The sequence below is a fragment of the Ambystoma mexicanum genome, unplaced genomic scaffold (assembly GCF_040938575.1).
Source record: "Ambystoma mexicanum isolate Mex_15411 unplaced genomic scaffold, UKY_AmexF1_1 Mex_scaf20, whole genome shotgun sequence".
NCBI lineage: Eukaryota > Metazoa > Chordata > Amphibia > Caudata > Ambystomatidae > Ambystoma > Ambystoma mexicanum.
The window spans coordinates 1007106-1033004 of record NW_027182434.1 but is presented as its reverse complement, the minus strand read 5'-3'; the positions used below and the strand labels follow the sequence as shown (position 1 = coordinate 1033004).

The 25899-nt window shown below is 51.5% G+C and overlaps 8 non-coding genes across 8 annotated transcripts; all 8 read left to right on the top strand.

Moving 5' to 3' along the window:
- Positions 1–4785: 4785 nt before the first annotated feature.
- Positions 4786–4857, top strand: TRNAD-GUC (transfer RNA aspartic acid (anticodon GUC)). The gene has a single exon. It is a non-coding gene; the product is annotated as a tRNA-Asp (tRNA).
- Positions 4858–7713: 2856 nt separating this feature from the next.
- TRNAD-GUC (transfer RNA aspartic acid (anticodon GUC)) lies at positions 7714–7785 on the top strand. The gene has a single exon. It is a non-coding gene; the product is annotated as a tRNA-Asp (tRNA).
- Positions 7786–9181: 1396 nt separating this feature from the next.
- On the top strand, positions 9182–9253 carry TRNAD-GUC (transfer RNA aspartic acid (anticodon GUC)). The gene has a single exon. It is a non-coding gene; the product is annotated as a tRNA-Asp (tRNA).
- A 1397-nt stretch (positions 9254–10650) lies between these two features.
- Positions 10651–10722, top strand: TRNAD-GUC (transfer RNA aspartic acid (anticodon GUC)). The gene has a single exon. It is a non-coding gene; the product is annotated as a tRNA-Asp (tRNA).
- A 7245-nt stretch (positions 10723–17967) lies between these two features.
- TRNAD-GUC (transfer RNA aspartic acid (anticodon GUC)) lies at positions 17968–18039 on the top strand. The gene has a single exon. It is a non-coding gene; the product is annotated as a tRNA-Asp (tRNA).
- Positions 18040–19436: 1397 nt separating this feature from the next.
- On the top strand, positions 19437–19508 carry TRNAD-GUC (transfer RNA aspartic acid (anticodon GUC)). Its single transcript has one exon. It is a non-coding gene; the product is annotated as a tRNA-Asp (tRNA).
- A 1396-nt stretch (positions 19509–20904) lies between these two features.
- On the top strand, positions 20905–20976 carry TRNAD-GUC (transfer RNA aspartic acid (anticodon GUC)). Its single transcript has one exon. It is a non-coding gene; the product is annotated as a tRNA-Asp (tRNA).
- Positions 20977–23827: 2851 nt separating this feature from the next.
- TRNAD-GUC (transfer RNA aspartic acid (anticodon GUC)) lies at positions 23828–23899 on the top strand. Its single transcript has one exon. It is a non-coding gene; the product is annotated as a tRNA-Asp (tRNA).
- The last annotated feature ends 2000 nt before the right edge of the window (positions 23900–25899 follow it).

The following is a 25899-nucleotide window of genomic DNA, read 5'->3' as shown; positions in this document are numbered from 1 at the left end:
AGGTGGGAGATGGGGGCAAGAAGTGAGAAAAAAACTAATCGCAAGCTAGGGCAGGATTCGGAAAGTGAAGCCGAAAAGGGGCTTAGCATGCAGCCCAGGGGTTTCTTTGACTGTCCTAAGCCCACAGGGACTTTGCCGTCCTCAGCTCATGAGACTTGAGATGGGTAGCTTGATTTGCTGAGGAAATGCGGGATGACAGATTCAACTCTGGAGTCAAACATAGCCCGGAACTATCGCCTTAAACTGAGTTTTAAGCCTGGTGCCGATAAAAAGAAAGAAATTAGCCTTAGATCGGGCAAGCCGTTTGACGGGGGAAAATGAGACCCCCCTAGGCCAGCTAGGTGGTCGCTGGATGCTGTGCAGACATCAGCAGCTGTTCATTTCATGCCCTCACGTCTCCTCGTTAGTATAGTGGTCAGTATCCCCGCCTGTCACGCGGGAGACCGTCCCCGACGGGGAGGTTAAACCGTTTCTGGATTTTTTTTAGTTCTTGACAAATATTCTTGAAGATTAGGCTGAGTCAAGTAGGGAATGGGTGCCAAGAACTGACTCTTTAAGAAAAAAGCACCGCAACGCTAGTCATCGTACAATATTTGTGCACAATTGCTTACATTAGGCGGCCGGTCCACTTTATTGAGTCCCCCTCAGCACCATTTAGTGCTCCTGTTGTCTGCGAAGTCCAAATTGTAACCCTGAATCAGTTCCTCTTCTGACCCTTTGTATCATGTTACATGACGAGTAATGATCACCTGTTAGCTTTATCCCTAATTATAACTCTCACTCTTTCCCTGCATCTAACCCTAGCTCTAATCCCATCATTAACCTCGGTCCGGGCACACGCGTGAACCCCTACTCTCATCTCAGCCTCTCCTGGTGATACATCACACCTGGGATCGTTTGCTCCCTGTGGGCTGTGGGAAATTTGCTACCAGCACGCCCTGGAAGTGGGGCTCATTCCGCTGCAACGGGAGGTCTTCCCAGGACGCGTCACAGCTCAACGCAAGAGCTCCTGGGTTTCGAAGGCTCTTGCAGCAAGCCTTCACAAAGCAGCAGGGAGCGCCGTTCCAGATGGGAAACTTGAGACTGGATGTCCAGAAAAGCAAGACGTCAGAAGCGAAACCTTTTTCCTGCAGGGTGTGGCATACCATCCGCTTGCTCATTGCGACAGAGGTGGCACTAATGAAGGAAGAGGTCAACGTTACGTTCTTCTTTAAAATGCAAGGCCAGGAAAAGTGGCAGCGGTGGGATTTGAACCCACGCCTCCGAAGAGACTGGAGCCTTAATCCAGCGCCTTAGACCGCTCGGCCACGCTACCTCCCTGCTAGTCGCCGAAAGCGGAACTTGACCCGTTGCCCGGCCCGCTTTAGTGCTTTGCCTTTTCTCCTTGGAAAGTCTGGAGACAGGCAGTGGAAGGGCAGGCAAACTGTCAGGTGCGCAGAGGAGGGGAGACCATGAGGCAAGGTGGGAGATGGGGGCAAGAAGTGAGAAAAAAACTAATCGCAAGCTAGGGCAGGATTCGGAAAGTGAAGCCGAAAAGGGGCTTAGCATGCAGCCCAGGGGTTTCTTTGACTGTCCTAAGCCCACAGGGACTTTGCCGTCCTCAGCTCATGAGACTTGAGATGGGTAGCTTGATTTGCTGAGGAAATGCGGGATGACAGATTCAACTCTGGAGTCAAACATAGCCCGGAACTATCGCCTTAAACTGAGTTTTAAGCCTGGTGCCGATAAAAAGAAAGAAATTAGCCTTAGATCGGGCAAGCCGTTTGACGGGGGAAAATGAGACCCCCCTAGGCCAGCTAGGTGGTCGCTGGATGCTGTGCAGACATCAGCAGCTGTTCATTTCATGCCCTCACGTCTCCTCGTTAGTATAGCGGTCAGTATCCCCGCCTGTCACGCGGGAGACCGGGGTTCAATTCCCCGACGGGGAGGTTAAACCGTTTCTGGATTTTTTTTAGTTCTTGACAAATATTCTTGAAGATTAGGCTGAGTCAAGTAGGGAATGGGTGCCAAGAACTGACTCTTTAAGAAAAAAGCACCGGCAACGCTAGTCATCGTACAATATTTGTGCACAATTGCTTACATTAGGCGGCCGGTCCACTTTATTGAGTCCCCCTGAGCACCATTTAGTGCTCCTGTTGTCTGCGAAGTCCAAATTGTAACCCTGAATCAGTTCCTCTTCTGACCCTTTGTATCATGTTACATGACGAGTAATGATCACCTGTTAGCTTTATCCCTAATTATAACTCTCACTCTTTCCCTGCATCTAACCCTAGCTCTAATCCCATCATTAACCTCGGTCCGGGCACACGCGTGAACCCCTACTCTCATCTCAGCCTCTCCTGGTGATACATCACACCTGGGATCGTTTGCTCCCTGTGGGCTGTGGGAAATTTGCTACCAGCACGCCCTGGAAGTGGGGCTCATTCCGCTGCAACGGGAGGTCTTCCCAGGACGCGTCACAGCTCAACGCAAGAGCTCCTGGGTTTCGAAGGCTCTTGCAGCAAGCCTTCACAAAGCAGCAGGGAGCGCCGTTCCAGATGGGAAACTTGAGACTGGATGTCCAGAAAAGCAAGACGTCAGAAGCGAAACCTTTTTCCTGCAGGGTGTGGCATACCATCCGCTTGCTCATTGCGACAGAGGTGGCACTAATGAAGGAAGAGGTCAACGTTACGTTCTTCTTTAAAATGCAAGGCCAGGAAAAGTGGCAGCGGTGGGATTTGAACCCACGCCTCCGAAGAGACTGGAGCCTTAATCCAGCGCCTTAGACCGCTCGGCCACGCTACCTCCCTGCTAGTCGCCGAAAGCGGAACTTGACCCGTTGCCCGGCCCGCTTTAGTGCTTTGCCTTTTCTCCTTGGAAAGTCTGGAGACAGGCAGTGGAAGGGCAGGCAAACTGTCAGGTGCGCAGAGGAGGGGAGACCATGAGGCAAGGTGGGAGATGGGGGCAAGAAGTGAGAAAAAAACTAATCGCAAGCTAGGGCAGGATTCGGAAAGTGAAGCCGAAAAGGGGCTTAGCATGCAGCCCAGGGGTTTCTTTGACTGTCCTAAGCCCACAGGGACTTTGCCGTCCTCAGCTCATGAGACTTGAGATGGGTAGCTTGATTTGCTGAGGAAATGCGGGATGACAGATTCAACTCTGGAGTCAAACATAGCCCGGAACTATCGCCTTAAACTGAGTTTTAAGCCTGGTGCCGATAAAAAGAAAGAAATTAGCCTTAGATCGGGCAAGCCGTTTGACGGGGGAAAATGAGACCCCCCTAGGCCAGCTAGGTGGTCGCTGGATGCTGTGCAGACATCAGCAGCTGTTCATTTCATGCCCTCACGTCTCCTCGTTAGTATAGTGGTCAGTATCCCCGCCTGTCACGCGGGAGACCGTCCCCGACGGGGAGGTTAAACCGTTTCTGGATTTTTTTTAGTTCTTGACAAATATTCTTGAAGATTAGGCTGAGTCAAGTAGGGAATGGGTGCCAAGAACTGACTCTTTAAGAAAAAAGCACCGGCAACGCTAGTCATCGTACAATATTTGTGCACAATTGCTTACATTAGGCGGCCGGTCCACTTTATTGAGTCCCCCTCAGCACCATTTAGTGCTCCTGTTGTCTGCGAAGTCCAAATTGTAACCCTGAATCAGTTCCTCTTCTGACCCTTTGTATCATGTTACATGACGAGTAATGATCACCTGTTAGCTTTATCCCTAATTATAACTCTCACTCTTTCCCTGCATCTAACCCTAGCTCTAATCCCATCATTAACCTCGGTCCGGGCACACGCGTGAACCCCTACTCTCATCTCAGCCTCTCCTGGTGATACATCACACCTGGGATCGTTTGCTCCCTGTGGGCTGTGGGAAATTTGCTACCAGCACGCCCTGGAAGTGGGGCTCATTCCGCTGCAACGGGAGGTCTTCCCAGGACGCGTCACAGCTCAACGCAAGAGCTCCTGGGTTTCGAAGGCTCTTGCAGCAAGCCTTCACAAAGCAGCAGGGAGCGCCGTTCCAGATGGGAAACTTGAGACTGGATGTCCAGAAAAGCAAGACGTCAGAAGCGAAACCTTTTTCCTGCAGGGTGTGGCATACCATCCGCTTGCTCATTGCGACAGAGGTGGCACTAATGAAGGAAGAGGTCAACGTTACGTTCTTCTTTAAAATGCAAGGCCAGGAAAAGTGGCAGCGGTGGGATTTGAACCCACGCCTCCGAAGAGACTGGAGCCTTAATCCAGCGCCTTAGACCGCTCGGCCACGCTACCTCCCTGCTAGTCGCCGAAAGCGGAACTTGACCCGTTGCCCGGCCCGCTTTAGTGCTTTGCCTTTTCTCCTTGGAAAGTCTGGAGACAGGCAGTGGAAGGGCAGGCAAACTGTCAGGTGCGCAGAGGAGGGGAGACCATGAGGCAAGGTGGGAGATGGGGGCAAGAAGTGAGAAAAAAACTAATCGCAAGCTAGGGCAGGATTCGGAAAGTGAAGCCGAAAAGGGGCTTAGCATGCAGCCCAGGGGTTTCTTTGACTGTCCTAAGCCCACAGGGACTTTGCCGTCCTCAGCTCATGAGACTTGAGATGGGTAGCTTGATTTGCTGAGGAAATGCGGGATGACAGATTCAACTCTGGAGTCAAACATAGCCCGGAACTATCGCCTTAAACTGAGTTTTAAGCCTGGTGCCGATAAAAAGAAAGAAATTAGCCTTAGATCGGGCAAGCCGTTTGACGGGGGAAAATGAGACCCCCCTAGGCCAGCTAGGTGGTCGCTGGATGCTGTGCAGACATCAGCAGCTGTTCATTTCATGCCCTCACGTCTCCTCGTTAGTATAGTGGTCAGTATCCCCGCCTGTCACGCGGGAGACCGGGGTTCAATTCCCCGACGGGGAGGTTAAACCTTTTCTGGATTTTTTTTAGTTCTTGACAAATATTCTTGAAGATTAGGCTGAGTCAAGTAGGGAATGGGTGCCAAGAACTGACTCTTTAAGAAAAAAGCACCGGCAACGCTAGTCATCGTACAATATTTGTGCACAATTGCTTACATTAGGCGGCCGGTCCACTTTATTGAGTCCCCCTCAGCACCATTTAGTGCTCCTGTTGTCTGCGAAGTCCAAATTGTAACCCTGAATCAGTTCCTCTTCTGACCCTTTGTATCATGTTACATGACGAGTAATGATCACCTGTTAGCTTTATCCCTAATTATAACTCTCACTCTTTCCCTGCATCTAACCCTAGCTCTAATCCCATCATTAACCTCGGTCCGGGCACACGCGTGAACCCCTACTCTCATCTCAGCCTCTCCTGGTGATACATCACACCTGGGATCGTTTGCTCCCTGTGGGCTGTGGGAAATTTGCTACCAGCACGCCCTGGAAGTGGGGCTCATTCCGCTGCAACGGGAGGTCTTCCCAGGACGCGTCACAGCTCAACGCAAGAGCTCCTGGGTTTCGAAGGCTCTTGCAGCAAGCCTTCACAAAGCAGCAGGGAGCGCCGTTCCAGATGGGAAACTTGAGACTGGATGTCCAGAAAAGCAAGACGTCAGAAGCGAAACCTTTTTCCTGCAGGGTGTGGCATACCATCCGCTTGCTCATTGCGACAGAGGTGGCACTAATGAAGGAAGAGGTCAACGTTACGTTCTTCTTTAAAATGCAAGGCCAGGAAAAGTGGCAGCGGTGGGATTTGAACCCACGCCTCCGAAGAGACTGGAGCCTTAATCCAGCGCCTTAGACCGCTCGGCCACGCTACCTCCCTGCTAGTCGCCGAAAGCGGAACTTGACCCGTTGCCCGGCCCGCTTTAGTGCTTTGCCTTTTCTCCTTGTAAAGTCTGGAGACAGGCAGTGGAAGGGCAGGCAAACTGTCAGGTGCGCAGAGGAGGGGAGACCATGAGGCAAGGTGGGAGATGGGGGCAAGAAGTGAGAAAAAAACTAATCGCAAGCTAGGGCAGGATTCGGAAAGTGAAGCCGAAAACGGGCTTAGCATGCAGCCCAGGGGTTTCTTTGACTGTCCTAAGCCCACAGGGACTTTGCCGTCCTCAGCTCATGAGACTTGAGATGGGTAGCTTGATTTGCTGAGGAAATGCGGGATGACAGATTCAACTCTGGAGTCAAACATAGCCCGGAACTATCGCCTTAAACTGAGTTTTAAGCCTGGTGCCGATAAAAAGAAAGAAATTAGCCTTAGATCGGGCAAGCCGTTTGACGGGGGAAAATGAGACCCCCCTAGGCCAGCTAGGTGGTCGCTGGATGCTGTGCAGACATCAGCAGCTGTTCATTTCATGCCCTCACGTCTCCTCGTTAGTATAGTGGTCAGTATCCCCGCCTGTCACGCGGGAGAATTCCCCGACGGGGAGGTTAAACCGTTTTTGGATTTTTTTTAGTTCTTGACAAATATTCTTGAAGATTAGGCTGAGTCAAGTAGGGAATGGGTGCCAAGAACTGACTCTTTAAGAAAAAAGCACCGGCAACGCTAGTCATCGTACAATATTTGTGCACAATTGCTTACATTAGGCGGCCGGTCCACTTTATTGAGTCCCCCTCAGCACCATTTAGTGCTCCTGTTGTCTGCGAAGTCCAAATTGTAACCCTGAATCAGTTCCTCTTCTGACCCTTTGTATCATGTTACATGACGAGTAATGATCACCTGTTAGCTTTATCCCTAATTATAACTCTCACTCTTTCCCTGCATCTAACCCTAGCTCTAATCCCATCATTAACCTCGGTCCGGGCACACGCGTGAACCCCTACTCTCATCTCAGCCTCTCCTGGTGATACATCACACCTGGGATCGTTTGCTCCCTGTGGGCTGTGGGAAATTTGCTACCAGCACGCCCTGGAAGTGGGGCTCATTCCGCTGCAACGGGAGGTCTTCCCAGGACGCGTCACAGCTCAACGCAAGAGCTCCTGGGTTTCGAAGGCTCTTGCAGCAAGCCTTCACAAAGCAGCAGGGAGCGCCGTTCCAGATGGGAAACTTGAGACTGGATGTCCAGAAAAGCAAGACGTCAGAAGCGAAACCTTTTTCCTGCAGGGTGTGGCATACCATCCGCTTGCTCATTGCGACAGAGGTGGCACTAATGAAGGAAGAGGTCAACGTTACGTTCTTCTTTAAAATGCAAGGCCAGGAAAAGTGGCAGCGGTGGGATTTGAACCCACGCCTCCGAAGAGACTGGAGCCTTAATCCAGCGCCTTAGACCGCTCGGCCACGCTACCTCCCTGCTAGTCGCCGAAAGCGGAACTTGACCCGTTGCCCGGCCCGCTTTAGTGCTTTGCCTTTTCTCCTTGGAAACTCTGGAGACAGGCAGTGGAAGGGCAGGCAAACTGTCAGGTGCGCAGAGGAGGGGAGACCATGAGGCAAGGTGGGAGATGGGGGCAAGAAGTGAGAAAAAAACTAATCGCAAGCTAGGGCAGGATTCGGAAAGTGAAGCCGAAAAGGGGCTTAGCATGCAGCCCAGGGGTTTCTTTGACTGTCCTAAGCCCACAGGGACTTTGCCGTCCTCAGCTCATGAGACTTGAGATGGGTAGCTTGATTTGCTGAGGAAATGCGGGATGACAGATTCAACTCTGGAGTCAAACATAGCCCGGAACTATCGCCTTAAACTGAGTTTTAAGCCTGGTGCCGATAAAAAGAAAGAAATTAGCCTTAGATCGGGCAAGCCGTTTGACGGGGGAAAATGAGACCCCCCTAGGCCAGCTAGGTGGTCGCTGGATGCTGTGCAGACATCAGCAGCTGTTCATTTCATGCCCTCACGTCTCCTCGTTAGTATAGTGGTCAGTATCCCCGCCTGTCACGCGGGAGACCGGGGTTCAATTCCCCGACGGGGAGGTTAAACCGTTTCTGGATTTTTTTTAGTTCTTGACAAATATTCTTGAAGATTAGGCTGAGTCAAGTAGGGAATGGGTGCCAAGAACTGACTCTTTAAGAAAAAAGCACCGGCAACGCTAGTCATCGTACAATATTTGTGCACAATTGCTTACATTAGGCGGCCGGTCCACTTTATTGAGTCCCCCTCAGCACCATTTAGTGCTCCTGTTGTCTGCGAAGTCCAAATTGTAACCCTGAATCAGTTCCTCTTCTGACCCTTTGTATCATGTTACATGACGAGTAATGATCACCTGTTAGCTTTATCCCTAATTATAACTCTCACTCTTTCCCTGCATCTAACCCTAGCTCTAATCCCATCATTAACCTCGGTCCGGGCACACGCGTGAACCCCTACTCTCATCTCAGCCTCTCCTGGTGATACATCACACCTGGGATCGTTTGCTCCCTGTGGGCTGTGGGAAATTTGCTACCAGCACGCCCTGGAAGTGGGGCTCATTCCGCTGCAACGGGAGGTCTTCCCAGGACGCGTCACAGCTCAACGCAAGAGCTCCTGGGTTTCGAAGGCTCTTGCAGCAGGCCTTCACAAAGCAGCAGGGAGCGCCGTTCCAGATGGGAAACTTGAGACTGGATGTCCAGAAAAGCAAGACGTCAGAAGCGAAACCTTTTTCCTGCAGGGTGTGGCATACCATCCGCTTGCTCATTGCGACAGAGGTGGCACTAATGAAGGAAGAGGTCAACGTTACGTTCTTCTTTAAAATGCAAGGCCATGAAAAGTGGCAGCGGTGGGATTTGAACCCACGCCTCCGAAGAGACTGGAGCCTTCATCCAGCGCCTTAGACCGCTCGGCCACGCTACCTCCCTGCTAGTCGCCGAAAGCGGAACTTGACCCGTTGCCCGGCCCGCTTTAGTGCTTTGCCTTTTCTCCTTGGAAAGTCTGGAGACAGGCAGTGGAAGGGCAGGCAAACTGTCAGGTGCGCAGAGGAGGGGAGACCATGAGGCAAGGTGGGAGATGGGGGCAAGAAGTGAGAAAAAAACTAATCGCAAGCTAGGGCAGGATTCGGAAAGTGAAGCCGAAAAGGGGCTTAGCATGCAGCCCAGGGGTTTCTTTGACTGTCCTAAGCCCACAGGGACTTTGCCGTCCTCAGCTCATGAGACTTGAGATGGGTAGCTTGATTTGCTGAGGAAATGCGGGATGACAGATTCAACTCTGGAGTCAAACATAGCCCGGAACTATCGCCTTAAACTGAGTTTTAAGCCTGGTGCCGATAAAAAGAAAGAAATTAGCCTTAGATCGGGCAAGCCGTTTGACGGGGGAAAATGAGACCCCCTAGGCCAGCTAGGTGGTCGCTGGATGCTGTGCAGACATCAGCAGCTGTTCATTTCATGCCCTCACGTCTCCTCGTTAGTATAGTGGTCAGTATCCCCGCCTGTCACGCGGGAGACCGGGGTTCAATTCCCCGACGGGGAGGTTAAACCTTTTCTGGATTTTTTTTAGTTCTTGACAAATATTCTTGAAGATTAGGCTGAGTCAAGTAGGGAATGGGTGCCAAGAACTGACTCTTTAAGAAAAAAGCACCGGCAACGCTAGTCATCGTACAATATTTGTGCACAATTGCTTACATTAGGCGGCCGGTCCACTTTATTGAGTCCCCCTCAGCACCATTTAGTGCTCCTGTTGTCTGCGAAGTCCAAATTGTAACCCTGAATCAGTTCCTCTTCTGACCCTTTGTATCATGTTACATGACGAGTAATGATCACCTGTTAGCTTTATCCCTAATTATAACTCTCACTCTTTCCCTGCATCTAACCCTAGCTCTAATCCCATCATTAACCTCGGTCCGGGCACACGCGTGAACCCCTACTCTCATCTCAGCCTCTCCTGGTGATACATCACACCTGGGATCGTTTGCTCCCTGTGGGCTGTGGGAAATTTGCTACCAGCACGCCCTGGAAGTGGGGCTCATTCCGCTGCAACGGGAGGTCTTCCCAGGACGCGTCACAGCTCAACGCAAGAGCTCCTGGGTTTCGAAGGCTCTTGCAGCAAGCCTTCACAAAGCAGCAGGGAGCGCCGTTCCAGATGGGAAACTTGAGACTGGATGTCCAGAAAAGCAAGACGTCAGAAGCGAAACCTTTTTCCTGCAGGGTGTGGCATACCATCCGCTTGCTCATTGCGACAGAGGTGGCACTAATGAAGGAAGAGGTCAACGTTACGTTCTTCTTTAAAATGCAAGGCCAGGAAAAGTGGCAGCGGTGGGATTTGAACCCACGCCTCCGAAGAGACTGGAGCCTTAATCCAGCGCCTTAGACCGCTCGGCCACGCTACCTCCCTGCTAGTCGCCGAAAGCGGAACTTGACCCGTTGCCCGGCCCGCTTTAGTGCTTTGCCTTTTCTCCTTGGAAAGTCTGGAGACAGGCAGTGGAAGGGCAGGCAAACTGTCAGGTGCGCAGAGGAGGGGAGACCATGAGGCAAGGTGGGAGATGGGGGCAAGAAGTGAGAAAAAAACTAATCGCAAGCTAGGGCAGGATTCGGAAAGTGAAGCCGAAAAGGGGCTTAGCATGCAGCCCAGGGGTTTCTTTGACTGTCCTAAGCCCACAGGGACTTTGCCGTCCTCAGCTCATGAGACTTGAGATGGGTAGCTTGATTTGCTGAGGAAATGCGGGATGACAGATTCAACTCTGGAGTCAAACATAGCCCGGAACTATCGCCTTAAACTGAGTTTTAAGCCTGGTGCCGATAAAAAGAAAGAAATTAGCCTTAGATCGGGCAAGCCGTTTGACGGGGGAAAATGAGACCCCCCTAGGCCAGCTAGGTGGTCGCTGGATGCTGTGCAGACATCAGCAGCTGTTCATTTCATGCCCTCACGTCTCCTCGTTAGTATAGTGGTCAGTATCCCCGCCTGTCACGCGGGAGACCGGGGTTCAATTCCCCGACGGGGAGGTTAAACCGTTTCTGGATTTTTTTTAGTTCTTGACAAATATTCTTGAAGATTAGGCTGAGTCAAGTAGGGAATGGGTGCCAAGAACTGACTCTTTAAGAAAAAAGCACCGGCAACGCTAGTCATCGTACAATATTTGTGCACAATTGCTTACATTAGGCGGCCGGTCCACTTTATTGAGTCCCCCTCAGCACCATTTAGTGCTCCTGTTGTCTGCGAAGTCCAAATTGTAACCCTGAATCAGTTCCTCTTCTGACCCTTTGTATCATGTTACATGACGAGTAATGATCACCTGTTAGCTTTATCCCTAATTATAACTCTCACTCTTTCCCTGCATCTAACCCTAGCTCTAATCCCATCATTAACCTCGGTCCGGGCACACGCGTGAACCCCTACTCTCATCTCAGCCTCTCCTGGTGATACATCACACCTGGGATCGTTTGCTCCCTGTGGGCTGTGGGAAATTTGCTACCAGCACGCCCTGGAAGTGGGGCTCATTCCGCTGCAACGGGAGGTCTTCCCAGGACGCGTCACAGCTCAACGCAAGAGCTCCTGGGTTTCGAAGGCTCTTGCAGCAAGCCTTCACAAAGCAGCAGGGAGCGCCGTTCCAGATGGGAAACTTGAGACTGGATGTCCAGAAAAGCAAGACGTCAGAAGCGAAACCTTTTTCCTGCAGGGTGTGGCATACCATCCGCTTGCTCATTGCGACAGAGGTGGCACTAATGAAGGAAGAGGTCAACGTTACGTTCTTCTTTAAAATGCAAGGCCAGGAAAAGTGGCAGCGGTGGGATTTGAACCCACGCCTCCGAAGAGACTGGAGCCTTAATCCAGCGCCTTAGACCGCTCGGCCACGCTACCTCCCTGCTAGTCGCCGAAAGCGGAACTTGACCCGTTGCCCGGCCCGCTTTAGTGCTTTGCCTTTTCTCCTTGGAAAGTCTGGAGACAGGCAGTGGAAGGGCAGGCAAACTGTCAGGTGCGCAGAGGAGGGGAGACCATGAGGCAAGGTGGGAGATGGGGGCAAGAAGTGAGAAAAAAACTAATCGCAAGCTAGGGCAGGATTCGGAAAGTGAAGCCGAAAAGGGGCTTAGCATGCAGCCCAGGGGTTTCTTTGACTGTCCTAAGCCCACAGGGACTTTGCCGTCCTCAGCTCATGAGACTTGAGATGGGTAGCTTGATTTGCTGAGGAAATGCGGGATGACAGATTCAACTCTGGAGTCAAACATAGCCCGGAACTATCGCCTTAAACTGAGTTTTAAGCCTGGTGCCGATAAAAAGAAAGAAATTAGCCTTAGATCGGGCAAGCCGTTTGACGGGGGAAAATGAGACCCCCCTAGGCCAGCTAGGTGGTCGCTGGATGCTGTGCAGACATCAGCAGCTGTTCATTTCATGCCCTCACGTCTCCTCGTTAGTATAGTGGTCAGTATCCCCGCCTGTCACGCGGGAGACCGTCCCCGACGGGGAGGTTAAACCGTTTCTGGATTTTTTTTAGTTCTTGACAAATATTCTTGAAGATTAGGCTGAGTCAAGTAGGGAATGGGTGCCAAGAACTGACTCTTTAAGAAAAAAGCACCGGCAACGCTAGTCATCGTACAATATTTGTGCACAATTGCTTACATTAGGCGGCCGGTCCACTTTATTGAGTCCCCCTCAGCACCATTTAGTGCTCCTGTTGTCTGCGAAGTCCAAATTGTAACCCTGAATCAGTTCCTCTTCTGACCCTTTGTATCATGTTACATGACGAGTAATGATCACCTGTTAGCTTTATCCCTAATTATAACTCTCACTCTTTCCCTGCATCTAACCCTAGCTCTAATCCCATCATTAACCTCGGTCCGGGCACACGCGTGAACCCCTACTCTCATCTCAGCCTCTCCTGGTGATACATCACACCTGGGATCGTTTGCTCCCTGTGGGCTGTGGGAAATTTGCTACCAGCACGCCCTGGAAGTGGGGCTCATTCCGCTGCAACGGGAGGTCTTCCCAGGACGCGTCACAGCTCAACGCAAGAGCTCCTGGGTTTCGAAGGCTCTTGCAGCAAGCCTTCACAAAGCAGCAGGGAGCGCCGTTCCAGATGGGAAACTTGAGACTGGATGTCCAGAAAAGCAAGACGTCAGAAGCGAAACCTTTTTCCTGCAGGGTGTGGCATACCATCCGCTTGCTCATTGCGACAGAGGTGGCACTAATGAAGGAAGAGGTCAACGTTACGTTCTTCTTTAAAATGCAAGGCCAGGAAAAGTGGCAGCGGTGGGATTTGAACCCACGCCTCCGAAGAGACTGGAGCCTTAATCCAGCGCCTTAGACCGCTCGGCCACGCTACCTCCCTGCTAGTCGCCGAAAGCGGAACTTGACCCGTTGCCCGGCCCGCTTTAGTGCTTTGCCTTTTCTCCTTGGAAAGTCTGGAGACAGGCAGTGGAAGGGCAGGCAAACTGTCAGGTGCGCAGAGGAGGGGAGACCATGAGGCAAGGTGGGAGATGGGGGCAAGAAGTGAGAAAAAAACTAATCGCAAGCTAGGGCAGGATTCGGAAAGTGAAGCCGAAAAGGGGCTTAGCATGCAGCCCAGGGGTTTCTTTGACTGTCCTAAGCCCACAGGGACTTTGCCGTCCTCAGCTCATGAGACTTGAGATGGGTAGCTTGATTTGCTGAGGAAATGCGGGATGACAGATTCAACTCTGGAGTCAAACATAGCCCGGAACTATCGCCTTAAACTGAGTTTTAAGCCTGGTGCCGATAAAAAGAAAGAAATTAGCCTTAGATCGGGCAAGCCGTTTGACGGGGGAAAATGAGACCCCCCTAGGCCAGCTAGGTGGTCGCTGGATGCTGTGCAGACATCAGCAGCTGTTCATTTCATGCCCTCACGTCTCCTCGTTAGTATAGTGGTCAGTATCCCCGCCTGTCACGCGGGAGACCGTCCCCGACGGGGAGGTTAAACCGTTTCTGGATTTTTTTTAGTTCTTGACAAATATTCTTGAAGATTAGGCTGAGTCAAGTAGGGAATGGGTGCCAAGAACTGACTCTTTAAGAAAAAAGCACCGCAACGCTAGTCATCGTACAATATTTGTGCACAATTGCTTACATTAGGCGGCCGGTCCACTTTATTGAGTCCCCCTCAGCACCATTTAGTGCTCCTGTTGTCTGCGAAGTCCAAATTGTAACCCTGAATCAGTTCCTCTTCTGACCCTTTGTATCATGTTACATGACGAGTAATGATCACCTGTTAGCTTTATCCCTAATTATAACTCTCACTCTTTCCCTGCATCTAACCCTAGCTCTAATCCCATCATTAACCTCGGTCCGGGCACACGCGTGAACCCCTACTCTCATCTCAGCCTCTCCTGGTGATACATCACACCTGGGATCGTTTGCTCCCTGTGGGCTGTGGGAAATTTGCTACCAGCACGCCCTGGAAGTGGGGCTCATTCCGCTGCAACGGGAGGTCTTCCCAGGACGCGTCACAGCTCAACGCAAGAGCTCCTGGGTTTCGAAGGCTCTTGCAGCAAGCCTTCACAAAGCAGCAGGGAGCGCCGTTCCAGATGGGAAACTTGAGACTGGATGTCCAGAAAAGCAAGACGTCAGAAGCGAAACCTTTTTCCTGCAGGGTGTGGCATACCATCCGCTTGCTCATTGCGACAGAGGTGGCACTAATGAAGGAAGAGGTCAACGTTACGTTCTTCTTTAAAATGCAAGGCCAGGAAAAGTGGCAGCGGTGGGATTTGAACCCACGCCTCCGAAGAGACTGGAGCCTTAATCCAGCGCCTTAGACCGCTCGGCCACGCTACCTCCCTGCTAGTCGCCGAAAGCGGAACTTGACCCGTTGCCCGGCCCGCTTTAGTGCTTTGCCTTTTCTCCTTGGAAAGTCTGGAGACAGGCAGTGGAAGGGCAGGCAAACTGTCAGGTGCGCAGAGGAGGGGAGACCATGAGGCAAGGTGGGAGATGGGGGCAAGAAGTGAGAAAAAAACTAATCGCAAGCTAGGGCAGGATTCGGAAAGTGAAGCCGAAAAGGGGCTTAGCATGCAGCCCAGGGGTTTCTTTGACTGTCCTAAGCCCACAGGGACTTTGCCGTCCTCAGCTCATGAGACTTGAGATGGGTAGCTTGATTTGCTGAGGAAATGCGGGATGACAGATTCAACTCTGGAGTCAAACATAGCCCGGAACTATCGCCTTAAACTGAGTTTTAAGCCTGGTGCCGATAAAAAGAAAGAAATTAGCCTTAGATCGGGCAAGCCGTTTGACGGGGGAAAATGAGACCCCCCTAGGCCAGCTAGGTGGTCGCTGGATGCTGTGCAGACATCAGCAGCTGTTCATTTCATGCCCTCACGTCTCCTCGTTAGTATAGCGGTCAGTATCCCCGCCTGTCACGCGGGAGACCGGGGTTCAATTCCCCGACGGGGAGGTTAAACCGTTTCTGGATTTTTTTTAGTTCTTGACAAATATTCTTGAAGATTAGGCTGAGTCAAGTAGGGAATGGGTGCCAAGAACTGACTCTTTAAGAAAAAAGCACCGGCAACGCTAGTCATCGTACAATATTTGTGCACAATTGCTTACATTAGGCGGCCGGTCCACTTTATTGAGTCCCCCTGAGCACCATTTAGTGCTCCTGTTGTCTGCGAAGTCCAAATTGTAACCCTGAATCAGTTCCTCTTCTGACCCTTTGTATCATGTTACATGACGAGTAATGATCACCTGTTAGCTTTATCCCTAATTATAACTCTCACTCTTTCCCTGCATCTAACCCTAGCTCTAATCCCATCATTAACCTCGGTCCGGGCACACGCGTGAACCCCTACTCTCATCTCAGCCTCTCCTGGTGATACATCACACCTGGGATCGTTTGCTCCCTGTGGGCTGTGGGAAATTTGCTACCAGCACGCCCTGGAAGTGGGGCTCATTCCGCTGCAACGGGAGGTCTTCCCAGGACGCGTCACAGCTCAACGCAAGAGCTCCTGGGTTTCGAAGGCTCTTGCAGCAAGCCTTCACAAAGCAGCAGGGAGCGCCGTTCCAGATGGGAAACTTGAGACTGGATGTCCAGAAAAGCAAGACGTCAGAAGCGAAACCTTTTTCCTGCAGGGTGTGGCATACCATCCGCTTGCTCATTGCGACAGAGGTGGCACTAATGAAGGAAGAGGTCAACGTTACGTTCTTCTTTAAAATGCAAGGCCAGGAAAAGTGGCAGCGGTGGGATTTGAACCCACGCCTCCGAAGAGACTGGAGCCTTAATCCAGCGCCTTAGACCGCTCGGCCACGCTACCTCCCTGCTAGTCGCCGAAAGCGGAACTTGACCCGTTGCCCGGCCCGCTTTAGTGCTTTGCCTTTTCTCCTTGGAAAGTCTGGAGACAGGCAGTGGAAGGGCAGGCAAACTGTCAGGTGCGCAGAGGAGGGGAGACCATGAGGCAAGGTGGGAGATGGGGGCAAGAAGTGAGAAAAAAACTAATCGCAAGCTAGGGCAGGATTCGGAAAGTGAAGCCGAAAAGGGGCTTAGCATGCAGCCCAGGGGTTTCTTTGACTGTCCTAAGCCCACAGGGACTTTGCCGTCCTCAGCTCATGAGACTTGAGATGGGTAGCTTGATTTGCTGAGGAAATGCGGGATGACAGATTCAACTCTGGAGTCAAACATAGCCCGGAACTATCGCCTTAAACTGAGTTTTAAGCCTGGTGCCGATAAAAAGAAAGAAATTAGCCTTAGATCGGGCAAGCCGTTTGACGGGGGAAAATGAGACCCCCCTAGGCCAGCTAGGTGGTCGCTGGATGCTGTGCAGACATCAGCAGCTGTTCATTTCATGCCCTCACGTCTCCTCGTTAGTATAGTGGTCAGTATCCCCGCCTGTCACGCGGGAGACCGTCCCCGACGGGGAGGTTAAACCGTTTCTGGATTTTTTTTAGTTCTTGACAAATATTCTTGAAGATTAGGCTGAGTCAAGTAGGGAATGGGTGCCAAGAACTGACTCTTTAAGAAAAAAGCACCGGCAACGCTAGTCATCGTACAATATTTGTGCACAATTGCTTACATTAGGCGGCCGGTCCACTTTATTGAGTCCCCCTCAGCACCATTTAGTGCTCCTGTTGTCTGCGAAGTCCAAATTGTAACCCTGAATCAGTTCCTCTTCTGACCCTTTGTATCATGTTACATGACGAGTAATGATCACCTGTTAGCTTTATCCCTAATTATAACTCTCACTCTTTCCCTGCATCTAACCCTAGCTCTAATCCCATCATTAACCTCGGTCCGGGCACACGCGTGAACCCCTACTCTCATCTCAGCCTCTCCTGGTGATACATCACACCTGGGATCGTTTGCTCCCTGTGGGCTGTGGGAAATTTGCTACCAGCACGCCCTGGAAGTGGGGCTCATTCCGCTGCAACGGGAGGTCTTCCCAGGACGCGTCACAGCTCAACGCAAGAGCTCCTGGGTTTCGAAGGCTCTTGCAGCAAGCCTTCACAAAGCAGCAGGGAGCGCCGTTCCAGATGGGAAACTTGAGACTGGATGTCCAGAAAAGCAAGACGTCAGAAGCGAAACCTTTTTCCTGCAGGGTGTGGCATACCATCCGCTTGCTCATTGCGACAGAGGTGGCACTAATGAAGGAAGAGGTCAACGTTACGTTCTTCTTTAAAATGCAAGGCCAGGAAAAGTGGCAGCGGTGGGATTTGAACCCACGCCTCCGAAGAGACTGGAGCCTTAATCCAGCGCCTTAGACCGCTCGGCCACGCTACCTCCCTGCTAGTCGCCGAAAGCGGAACTTGACCCGTTGCCCGGCCCGCTTTAGTGCTTTGCCTTTTCTCCTTGGAAAGTCTGGAGACAGGCAGTGGAAGGGCAGGCAAACTGTCAGGTGCGCAGAGGAGGGGAGACCATGAGGCAAGGTGGGAGATGGGGGCAAGAAGTGAGAAAAAAACTAATCGCAAGCTAGGGCAGGATTCGGAAAGTGAAGCCGAAAAGGGGCTTAGCATGCAGCCCAGGGGTTTCTTTGACTGTCCTAAGCCCACAGGGACTTTGCCGTCCTCAGCTCATGAGACTTGAGATGGGTAGCTTGATTTGCTGAGGAAATGCGGGATGACAGATTCAACTCTGGAGTCAAACATAGCCCGGAACTATCGCCTTAAACTGAGTTTTAAGCCTGGTGCCGATAAAAAGAAAGAAATTAGCCTTAGATCGGGCAAGCCGTTTGACGGGGGAAAATGAGACCCCCCTAGGCCAGCTAGGTGGTCGCTGGATGCTGTGCAGACATCAGCAGCTGTTCATTTCATGCCCTCACGTCTCCTCGTTAGTATAGTGGTCAGTATCCCCGCCTGTCACGCGGGAGACCGGGGTTCAATTCCCCGACGGGGAGGTTAAACCTTTTCTGGATTTTTTTTAGTTCTTGACAAATATTCTTGAAGATTAGGCTGAGTCAAGTAGGGAATGGGTGCCAAGAACTGACTCTTTAAGAAAAAAGCACCGGCAACGCTAGTCATCGTACAATATTTGTGCACAATTGCTTACATTAGGCGGCCGGTCCACTTTATTGAGTCCCCCTCAGCACCATTTAGTGCTCCTGTTGTCTGCGAAGTCCAAATTGTAACCCTGAATCAGTTCCTCTTCTGACCCTTTGTATCATGTTACATGACGAGTAATGATCACCTGTTAGCTTTATCCCTAATTATAACTCTCACTCTTTCCCTGCATCTAACCCTAGCTCTAATCCCATCATTAACCTCGGTCCGGGCACACGCGTGAACCCCTACTCTCATCTCAGCCTCTCCTGGTGATACATCACACCTGGGATCGTTTGCTCCCTGTGGGCTGTGGGAAATTTGCTACCAGCACGCCCTGGAAGTGGGGCTCATTCCGCTGCAACGGGAGGTCTTCCCAGGACGCGTCACAGCTCAACGCAAGAGCTCCTGGGTTTCGAAGGCTCTTGCAGCAAGCCTTCACAAAGCAGCAGGGAGCGCCGTTCCAGATGGGAAACTTGAGACTGGATGTCCAGAAAAGCAAGACGTCAGAAGCGAAACCTTTTTCCTGCAGGGTGTGGCATACCATCCGCTTGCTCATTGCGACAGAGGTGGCACTAATGAAGGAAGAGGTCAACGTTACGTTCTTCTTTAAAATGCAAGGCCAGGAAAAGTGGCAGCGGTGGGATTTGAACCCACGCCTCCGAAGAGACTGGAGCCTTAATCCAGCGCCTTAGACCGCTCGGCCACGCTACCTCCCTGCTAGTCGCCGAAAGCGGAACTTGACCCGTTGCCCGGCCCGCTTTAGTGCTTTGCCTTTTCTCCTTGTAAAGTCTGGAGACAGGCAGTGGAAGGGCAGGCAAACTGTCAGGTGCGCAGAGGAGGGGAGACCATGAGGCAAGGTGGGAGATGGGGGCAAGAAGTGAGAAAAAAACTAATCGCAAGCTAGGGCAGGATTCGGAAAGTGAAGCCGAAAACGGGCTTAGCATGCAGCCCAGGGGTTTCTTTGACTGTCCTAAGCCCACAGGGACTTTGCCGTCCTCAGCTCATGAGACTTGAGATGGGTAGCTTGATTTGCTGAGGAAATGCGGGATGACAGATTCAACTCTGGAGTCAAACATAGCCCGGAACTATCGCCTTAAACTGAGTTTTAAGCCTGGTGCCGATAAAAAGAAAGAAATTAGCCTTAGATCGGGCAAGCCGTTTGACGGGGGAAAATGAGACCCCCCTAGGCCAGCTAGGTGGTCGCTGGATGCTGTGCAGACATCAGCAGCTGTTCATTTCATGCCCTCACGTCTCCTCGTTAGTATAGTGGTCAGTATCCCCGCCTGTCACGCGGGAGACCGGGGTTCAATTCCCCGACGGGGAGGTTAAACCGTTTCTGGATTTTTTTTAGTTCTTGACAAATATTCTTGAAGATTAGGCTGAGTCAAGTAGGGAATGGGTGCCAAGAACTGACTCTTTAAGAAAAAAGCACCGGCAACGCTAGTCATCGTACAATATTTGTGCACAATTGCTTACATTAGGCGGCCGGTCCACTTTATTGAGTCCCCCTCAGCACCATTTAGTGCTCCTGTTGTCTGCGAAGTCCAAATTGTAACCCTGAATCAGTTCCTCTTCTGACCCTTTGTATCATGTTACATGACGAGTAATGATCACCTGTTAGCTTATCCCTAATTATAACTCTCACTCTTTCCCTGCATCTAACCCTAGCTCTAATCCCATCATTAACCTCGGTCCGGGCACACGCGTGAACCCCTACTCTCATCTCAGCCTCTCCTGGTGATACATCACACCTGGGATCGTTTGCTCCCTGTGGGCTGTGGGAAATTTGCTACCAGCACGCCCTGGAAGTGGGGCTCATTCCGCTGCAACGGGAGGTCTTCCCAGGACGCGTCACAGCTCAACGCAAGAGCTCCTGGGTTTCGAAGGCTCTTGCAGCAAGCCTTCACAAAGCAGCAGGGAGCGCCGTTCCAGATGGGAAACTTGAGACTGGATGTCCAGAAAAGCAAGACGTCAGAAGCGAAACCTTTTTCCTGCAGGGTGTGGCATACCATCCGCTTGCTCATTGCGACAGAGGTGGCACTAATGAAGGAAGAGGTCAACGTTACGTTCTTCTTTAAAATGCAAGGCCAGGAAAAGTGGCAGCGGTGGGATTTGAACCCACGCCTCCGAAGAGACTGGAGCCTTAATCCAGCGCCTTAGACCGCTCGGCCACGCTACCTCCCTGCTAGTCGCCGAAAGCGGAACTTGACCCGTTGCCCGGCCCGCTTTAGTGCTTTGCCTTTTCTCCTTGGAAAGTCTGGAGACAGGCAGTGGAAGGGCAGGCAAACTGTCAGGTGCGCAGAGGAGGGGAGACCATGAGGCAAGGTGGGAGATGGGGGCAAGAAGTGAGAAAAAAACTAATCGCAAGCTAGGGCAGGATTCGGAAAGTGAAGCCGAAAAGGGGCTTAGCATGCAGCCCAGGGGTTTCTTTGACTGTCCTAAGCCCACAGGGACTTTGCCGTCCTCAGCTCATGAGACTTGAGATGGGTAGCTTGATTTGCTGAGGAAATGCGGGATGACAGATTCAACTCTGGAGTCAAACATAGCCCGGAACTATCGCCTTAAACTGAGTTTTAAGCCTGGTGCCGATAAAAAGAAAGAAATTAGCCTTAGATCGGGCAAGCCGTTTGACGGGGGAAAATGAGACCCCCCTAGGCCAGCTAGGTGGTCGCTGGATGCTGTGCAGACATCAGCAGCTGTTCATTTCATGCCCTCACGTCTCCTCGTTAGTATAGTGGTCAGTATCCCCGCCTGTCACGCGGGAGACCGGGGTTCAATTCCCCGACGGGGAGGTTAAACCGTTTCTGGATTTTTTTTAGTTCTTGACAAATATTCTTGAAGATTAGGCTGAGTCAAGTAGGGAATGGGTGCCAAGAACTGACTCTTTAAGAAAAAAGCACCGGCAACGCTAGTCATCGTACAATATTTGTGCACAATTGCTTACATTAGGCGGCCGGTCCACTTTATTGAGTCCCCCTCAGCACCATTTAGTGCTCCTGTTGTCTGCGAAGTCCAAATTGTAACCCTGAATCAGTTCCTCTTCTGACCCTTTGTATCATGTTACATGACGAGTAATGATCACCTGTTAGCTTTATCCCTAATTATAACTCTCACTCTTTCCCTGCATCTAACCCTAGCTCTAATCCCATCATTAACCTCGGTCCGGGCACACGCGTGAACCCCTACTCTCATCTCAGCCTCTCCTGGTGATACATCACACCTGGGATCGTTTGCTCCCTGTGGGCTGTGGGAAATTTGCTACCAGCACGCCCTGGAAGTGGGGCTCATTCCGCTGCAACGGGAGGTCTTCCCAGGACGCGTCACAGCTCAACGCAAGAGCTCCTGGGTTTCGAAGGCTCTTGCAGCAGGCCTTCACAAAGCAGCAGGGAGCGCCGTTCCAGATGGGAAACTTGAGACTGGATGTCCAGAAAAGCAAGACGTCAGAAGCGAAACCTTTTTCCTGCAGGGTGTGGCATACCATCCGCTTGCTCATTGCGACAGAGGTGGCACTAATGAAGGAAGAGGTCAACGTTACGTTCTTCTTTAAAATGCAAGGCCATGAAAAGTGGCAGCGGTGGGATTTGAACCCACGCCTCCGAAGAGACTGGAGCCTTCATCCAGCGCCTTAGACCGCTCGGCCACGCTACCTCCCTGCTAGTCGCCGAAAGCGGAACTTGACCCGTTGCCCGGCCCGCTTTAGTGCTTTGCCTTTTCTCCTTGGAAAGTCTGGAGACAGGCAGTGGAAGGGCAGGCAAACTGTCAGGTGCGCAGAGGAGGGGAGACCATGAGGCAAGGTGGGAGATGGGGGCAAGAAGTGAGAAAAAAACTAATCGCAAGCTAGGGCAGGATTCGGAAAGTGAAGCCGAAAAGGGGCTTAGCATGCAGCCCAGGGGTTTCTTTGACTGTCCTAAGCCCACAGGGACTTTGCCGTCCTCAGCTCATGAGACTTGAGATGGGTAGCTTGATTTGCTGAGGAAATGCGGGATGACAGATTCAACTCTGGAGTCAAACATAGCCCGGAACTATCGCCTTAAACTGAGTTTTAAGCCTGGTGCCGATAAAAAGAAAGAAATTAGCCTTAGATCGGGCAAGCCGTTTGACGGGGGAAAATGAGACCCCCTAGGCCAGCTAGGTGGTCGCTGGATGCTGTGCAGACATCAGCAGCTGTTCATTTCATGCCCTCACGTCTCCTCGTTAGTATAGTGGTCAGTATCCCCGCCTGTCACGCGGGAGACCCGACGGGGAGGTTAAACCTTTTCTGGATTTTTTTTAGTTCTTGACAAATATTCTTGAAGATTAGGCTGAGTCAAGTAGGGAATGGGTGCCAAGAACTGACTCTTTAAGAAAAAAGCACCGGCAACGCTAGTCATCGTACAATATTTGTGCACAATTGCTTACATTAGGCGGCCGGTCCACTTTATTGAGTCCCCCTCAGCACCATTTAGTGCTCCTGTTGTCTGCGAAGTCCAAATTGTAACCCTGAATCAGTTCCTCTTCTGACCCTTTGTATCATGTTACATGACGAGTAATGATCACCTGTTAGCTTTATCCCTAATTATAACTCTCACTCTTTCCCTGCATCTAACCCTAGCTCTAATCCCATCATTAACCTCGGTCCGGGCACACGCGTGAACCCCTACTCTCATCTCAGCCTCTCCTGGTGATACATCACACCTGGGATCGTTTGCTCCCTGTGGGCTGTGGGAAATTTGCTACCAGCACGCCCTGGAAGTGGGGCTCATTCCGCTGCAACGGGAGGTCTTCCCAGGACGCGTCACAGCTCAACGCAAGAGCTCCTGGGTTTCGAAGGCTCTTGCAGCAAGCCTTCACAAAGCAGCAGGGAGCGCCGTTCCAGATGGGAAACTTGAGACTGGATGTCCAGAAAAGCAAGACGTCAGAAGCGAAACCTTTTTCCTGCAGGGTGTGGCATACCATCCGCTTGCTCATTGCGACAGAGGTGGCACTAATGAAGGAAGAGGTCAACGTTACGTTCTTCTTTAAAATGCAAGGCCAGGAAAAGTGGCAGCGGTGGGATTTGAACCCACGCCTCCGAAGAGACTGGAGCCTTAATCCAGCGCCTTAGACCGCTCGGCCACGCTACCTCCCTGCTAGTCGCCGAAAGCGGAACTTGACCCGTTGCCCGGCCCGCTTTAGTGCTTTGCCTTTTCTCCTTGGAAAGTCTGGAGACAGGCAGTGGAAGGGCAGGCAAACTGTCAGGTGCGCAGAGGAGGGGAGACCATGAGGCAAGGTGGGAGATGGGGGCAAGAAGTGAGAAAAAAACTAATCGCAAGCTAGGGCAGGATTCGGAAAGTGAAGCCGAAAAGGGGCTTAGCATGCAGCCCAGGGGTTTCTTTGACTGTCCTAAGCCCACAGGGACTTTGCCGTCCTCAGCTCATGAGACTTGAGATGGGTAGCTTGATTTGCTGAGGAAATGCGGGATGACAGATTCAACTCTGGAGTCAAACATAGCCCGGAACTATCGCCTTAAACTGAGTTTTAAGCCTGGTGCCGATAAAAAGAAAGAAATTAGCCTTAGATCGGGCAAGCCGTTTGACGGGGGAAAATGAGACCCCCCTAGGCCAGCTAGGTGGTCGCTGGATGCTGTGCAGACATCAGCAGCTGTTCATTTCATGCCCTCACGTCTCCTCGTTAGTATAGTGGTCAGTATCCCCGCCTGTCACGCGGGAGACCGGGGTTCAATTCCCCGACGGGGAGGTTAAACCGTTTCTGGATTTTTTTTAGTTCTTGACAAATATTCTTGAAGATTAGGCTGAGTCAAGTAGGGAATGGGTGCCAAGAACTGACTCTTTAAGAAAAAAGCACCGGCAACGCTAGTCATCGTACAATATTTGTGCACAATTGCTTACATTAGGCGGCCGGTCCACTTTATTGAGTCCCCCTCAGCACCATTTAGTGCTCCTGTTGTCTGCGAAGTCCAAATTGTAACCCTGAATCAGTTCCTCTTCTGACCCTTTGTATCATGTTACATGACGAGTAATGATCACCTGTTAGCTTTATCCCTAATTATAACTCTCACTCTTTCCCTTCATCTAACCCTAGCTCTAATCCCATCATTAACCTCGGTCCGGGCACACGCGTGAACCCCTACTCTCATCTCAGCCTCTCCTGGTGATACATCACACCTGGGATCGTTTGCTCCCTGTGGGCTGTGGGAAATTTGCTACCAGCACGCCCTGGAAGTGGGGCTCATTCCGCTGCAACGGGAGGTCTTCCCAGGACGCGTCACAGCTCAACGCAAGAGCTCCTGGGTTTCGAAGGCTCTTGCAGCAAGCCTTCACAAAGCAGCAGGGAGCGCCGTTCCAGATGGGAAACTTGAGACTGGATGTCCAGAAAAGCAAGACGTCAGAAGCGAAACCTTTTTCCTGCAGGGTGTGGCATACCATCCGCTTGCTCATTGCGACAGAGGTGGCACTAATGAAGGAAGAGGTCAACGTTACGTTCTTCTTTAAAATGCAAGGCCAGGAAAAGTGGCAGCGGTGGGATTTGAACCCACGCCTCCGAAGAGACTGGAGCCTTAATCCAGCGCCTTAGACCGCTCGGCCACGCTACCTCCCTGCTAGTCGCCGAAAGCGGAACTTGACCCGTTGCCCGGCCCGCTTTAGTGCTTTGCCTTTTCTCCTTGGAAAGTCTGGAGACAGGCAGTGGAAGGGCAGGCAAACTGTCAGGTGCGCAGAGGAGGGGAGACCATGAGGCAAGGTGGGAGATGGGGGCAAGAAGTGAGAAAAAAACTAATCGCAAGCTAGGGCAGGATTCGGAAAGTGAAGCCGAAAAGGGGCTTAGCATGCAGCCCAGGGGTTTCTTTGACTGTCCTAAGCCCACAGGGACTTTGCCGTCCTCAGCTCATGAGACTTGAGATGGGTAGCTTGATTTGCTGAGGAAATGCGGGATGACAGATTCAACTCTGGAGTCAAACATAGCCCGGAACTATCGCCTTAAACTGAGTTTTAAGCCTGGTGCCGATAAAAAGAAAGAAATTAGCCTTAGATCGGGCAAGCCGTTTGACGGGGGAAAATGAGACCCCCCTAGGCCAGCTAGGTGGTCGCTGGATGCTGTGCAGACATCAGCAGCTGTTCATTTCATGCCCTCACGTCTCCTCGTTAGTATAGTGGTCAGTATCCCCGCCTGTCACGCGGGAGACCGTCCCCGACGGGGAGGTTAAACCGTTTCTGGATTTTTTTTAGTTCTTGACAAATATTCTTGAAGATTAGGCTGAGTCAAGTAGGGAATGGGTGCCAAGAACTGACTCTTTAAGAAAAAAGCACCGCAACGCTAGTCATCGTACAATATTTGTGCACAATTGCTTACATTAGGCGGCCGGTCCACTTTATTGAGTCCCCCTCAGCACCATTTAGTGCTCCTGTTGTCTGCGAAGTCCAAATTGTAACCCTGAATCAGTTCCTCTTCTGACCCTTTGTATCATGTTACATGACGAGTAATGATCACCTGTTAGCTTTATCCCTAATTATAACTCTCACTCTTTCCCTGCATCTAACCCTAGCTCTAATCCCATCATTAACCTCGGTCCGGGCACACGCGTGAACCCCTACTCTCATCTCAGCCTCTCCTGGTGATACATCACACCTGGGATCGTTTGCTCCCTGTGGGCTGTGGGAAATTTGCTACCAGCACGCCCTGGAAGTGGGGCTCATTCCGCTGCAACGGGAGGTCTTCCCAGGACGCGTCACAGCTCAACG